This window comes from Triticum urartu, chromosome 5A (assembly GCF_056163025.1).
Source record: "Triticum urartu cultivar PI428250 chromosome 5A, HENAU_Tu73, whole genome shotgun sequence".
NCBI classification, from domain to species: Eukaryota; Viridiplantae; Streptophyta; class Magnoliopsida; order Poales; family Poaceae; genus Triticum; species Triticum urartu.
The window spans coordinates 623,595,954-623,600,335 of NC_141877.1; the positions used below are offsets into that span (position 1 = coordinate 623,595,954).

General features: G+C 52.4%; 1 pseudogene; it reads right to left on the reverse strand.

Moving 5' to 3' along the window:
- Window positions 1-2,001: 2,001 nt before the first annotated feature.
- LOC147973475 (putative serpin-Z12) lies at window positions 2,002-4,083 on the reverse strand (annotated as a pseudogene).
- Window positions 4,084-4,382: the final 299 nt, after the last annotated feature.

Here is a 4,382-nt window from a genome sequence, read left to right on the forward strand (position 1 = left end):
GTTCAAAAGACCACAGTGCCTCATTAAAATCCCCAATGACACACCACGGAAGGTCAGACTGCTGTTTCAGATTTTGCATAATTGTCCACATGTTGTGACGGTTTTCTGTTCGTGGTTCGCCATAGACACACGTCAACCGCCACAAAGGATCATGATCAGAAAGCCTCACATATGCATCAATATATCTTTCATTAGATGACTGAACTTCTACATGCAGACTATCACACCAAAAAAGAGCTAGACCTCCACTAAGGCCATTAGAGCTAACACCAGAGAAACCTTTTAGACCTAACCTACCATGCAAGCGCTTCACTTTTTCAGAACTCTGCCTAGTTTCACATAAAAAGACTATCTTAGCTTGAGATGATTTAACCCTGCCAACTAACTCACGAACTGTCGGTTTGTTGGCCGCCCCCCGACAGTTCCAGCTTAGGCAATTCATTGCTCCTGACGGGGCGCCACATACGGCCCCGTCAGTTTACCGGCGGCCCCTAGGCCGGTTGCCTCCATATCCACCTCACACACCCTGTTGACCTCCTCATCCACTAGCCTTACAACACCATAGTCCGGCTGCAAATCAGCTATCATCTCTGTATCTGCTCCCCAAAAGGGTGTGGCACAATTTTGAAATCTTTCTGGTTTGGCGTTGTTTCCATCCTTCTTCTGAACGAAGACTCTGCTCTGTTGCTCAAGGCTACATTCAGGCTCAAACTCTTCCTGGCTCAGCAACGCCGGCACCTTATCATGTGCAGTCTGTATTGCCTTGTCCGTCCACTGCTCAGTTATATCGACAGCAACTGCATCCGGGTTCTCCGTCGCAGGATCCACATGTTCCCCGTCGGTCAGCTTCGGGCGGGCAGCGTCCTCAAAGGGAGCCCCATAATCGCCCCCACTAGCCCTCAGGTTCGCAGAGGCCCCGGACACGATCCCCACGGGTAGCACAAGGGGGGCCAGTGCCACCGCTCTGTTCGTGTTCACAAATCGCTGAACTGGTGCACGAGGCCGGTCAGGAGGATCGCATGCCTTGGGCTTAGGCTCTTTGATCGCCCAAGGGTTCCTTACACCAGCGCACGTCTTCCCATCGCAACCCTTGCCGGATTCCTGCCGTCGTTTGTACTTGGAGCAGCACATGGTTTCCTTCCCGATCTGATCTCCAACGGGAATGACGGGGACACGTGGTACCCGCGGTGTGAGGGCGGACGAGGCCGCAACAGGGCCATAGCACGCCAGTGCGGCGCGCATGGCAACATCGCCAGCCACATGGGACCTAGGTCCGGCGGCGGCAGCGAGGCGGGGCCGGGGCCAAGGGCGGCGGCCGCGGCGGGGCGGAGCCATGGCCGGGGGCGGCGACCGCGGCGGGGCGGGGCCGAAGGCGGCGGTCGCGGCGGAGCGGGGCAGTTTTCCTGCTAGGAAATGATGCCCTCTTTGATTTGTCGTTTTTTCAAAATACATGAAAAGGAAAAATGCCGGAGTAGAGTAACATGTCCCTTTATATTCTGTAGGATTACGAAACTACAGAAATTTAGATAGAAATGAATTTGATAGCCCAGACAAACAAAGAAATTTTTGCAAGAGGTTTGAGTGGATGGATTTTTTTCCCATCAAAATAGAGTACAAATGAATTCTATGAAAAAAAAACCCGCAAGATCTCCCAAAACTGTTTTTTTGCCTGATTGGTTTATTAACGAAGTAAGATCGGAAAACATGACTTTACGAATTTTACTGGCAATAACACTATTTTACAGTAATTTTTTTTGGGTAAACCATTGGTTGGTGGAGAGAGTATATTGAGCACGTTCATGAGAAATGGGTCTCACTTTTTGCAGATATGGCGTAACGGTTCGTGAGACACAGCTTTGTCGCATGACTTCCGCATCAGGTGGCACGATTAATCACATAACCGACGAACAATGTTACAATAGTTCATAGATAATTCATTTGACAATCAAAGTATTCTACATTTTCTAAAATAATTATTTATTCATTTAGCGAGCGAGAGGATTAATTAGCCACGTGACCAAGAAACAACACTGCGTCTGTCCCCTCCTCTACCACGGCAAATAAGAAAGGCCGATCCGCCACAAAATCTTCCCCATGCCTCGGTCCTGCACTACCAAACCCGGCGATGGCCGTGGCAGCGGCGGCCACAGTGCCTAGCTCGTCCACCTCGATAGTGGCCTTATGGTAGACCCATTGATGAAAAGCCCTTCCCCGCCAGTCATCATGCTCGAGAAGTTGCCGCCTTCGAAAGCCCTAGTGACACCAAGCTTCCGCATGTCGGATGACGCTTCGAACTCGGACGTGAACTTGAACTTGGGGACCATGAACCGCCCGACTGGAACCTTCCCTGTCGGCCTGTGCGTCTTGATGAACTCCCGTGTCGACACGGCCTTGTCGTACAGATCGGCGAGACTAACAGTGTCCCTGTCCGGTAGTAGGATAAGCATGTAGTAGAATTCAGCTTGCTGCTACACGTCGTTATTGTACGGCAGCCTGACCGGCTTGTGGTCATGGATGGCACGCGCACGGTGGAGACGTCGAACGGCCGTGACCATGGCCCTTTGACGTAGAGCGCGTTCGCAAGGACAAACTCCATACGTGTACGAGTCGACGGAGCCAGGAGGGAGGACTTCGCGGATGTGCTTGTTGGTCGCGTCTGCCATGAAGGCGTTCACGCTCTGCCTCGCCTGCTCGGCCCCCGACATGAAGTCCACTGATTCCGCCGCGGCATTGTACGGTGACGCGGCGGTGGCCGTGAACTCTGGCTTTGAGCGCCAGCCTCCGGTCCACCCACACCCGCTGGCGAAGGATGTCTGCACTCTGCCGTTGAGCCTGCCGACGAGCTCAGTCGCCACTACCAAGGTTCAAGTCTAGGTGCTCGGATTATTTCGGGATTTATTTCAGGAACTCCGCGATGTGCTTTGAGTGGGAGGAGATGTCCCATTGATGACTTCGTAAATCTCAAAATGATATCCCGCCTCAGTCTCTTGAAGGTGCTCTCATGGGTAGGGTGTGCGTGTATATGTTGATAGGGATGAGTGTAGGCGTGTATGTATGAGCACTTGCATCTGTACTATGTTTAAAAAACAATTTATTTCATTTTATCTTGACACATCTATTTCTCCAACAAGTATTTTCGGACCGAGCGAGTAATAGATAAAGAAGATACATGTCAACTCCAAAACGACTCAACTAATGCCCAACACGACGCGACCTAGTACAGCTCCAGTTTTTAGACTCAAACACAAGAAACCTAAGGCGTTGCGACTACGTCATCACATGCTCCCAACTCCGACTCCAAATTGACTAGAATGACAACGCAAGTCACCACAAACCTAAGCCTATGCTCACATATCTATTGAACGATTATGTCTACGGCGGCAATCTCTCCCATATGGAGATGAATGGTCACAAGCACAGCAACATGAGTTGAGCTTAGGGCTATACGTCTGGTCGAGGATCACGGTGAGCGCCAGGACGAACGCCTGGTCGACTTCCTGGCTGATACTTACAGTATACGTGTTATGTCCAAGCATCGCGCACCACAGAGAACTCTCCCTGCCGATCTCCGCAATGTCGGCAATGTCAATGTAGTTATCTTTTTCGTTGCGGCGGGACACGGTCATGGCGCCGCGGTAGTAGCTGCCACGGACGACGAAATCGGGTTTCTCATCGCGGGGGCTGTTGCCGGCACGGAACACGTGAAGCGTGATCCCCATCTGGAAAAAACCGCGTCATGTCCACGGCGACGAACAGCAAATCGCTCCCGTTGGTGCCGTGCCCCCTGAACGCCTTCCACTGCCGCTGACCCATGCTGCTGATCATGGCCTCCTGGAGGGTGATCAGCGGGCTGGGTGAGGCAGCGTCGCGGCAGAGCAGGCAGCTTAGGTTGCGGACGCCCACTTCGGTGGTCTCCACCTCCATCACGGCCGCGGCGCCGGCGGAGTCCGTGACGGTGAATCCGGCACCCTTGGAGGTGAAGCATTTGGTCACCGTGAACTCCGTCTTGGTCGGCGCGTGGAACTTCTCGTCAACTATCGCCGCCGTCTGGTCCGACGACTCCATGATCGACTCGCTGCCCATCGTCGTCGTGAGGAGGATGGAACGTGCTGGCTTATCAAGATGGTTTAGATCGGGAGGAGGGTGGCAGTACTTGGGTACAGAAGCCGATCGAGGAGGCTATGCTATGTACTCCCTACGGAGGGAGTATGTATATGCCGTCGTTGAGGATTGTTTCTTGTTGTACAAGATGTTCTCTCCTAGGACGGGACGGACTCGTGTCTAATTCTAGCGTAATCAGATTACGCTACGACACATAACCGTTTATCTTTTTTTTTCTGAGACAATTTGTATTCTGTCCCAGCGCAACTCCATTGCCTAGC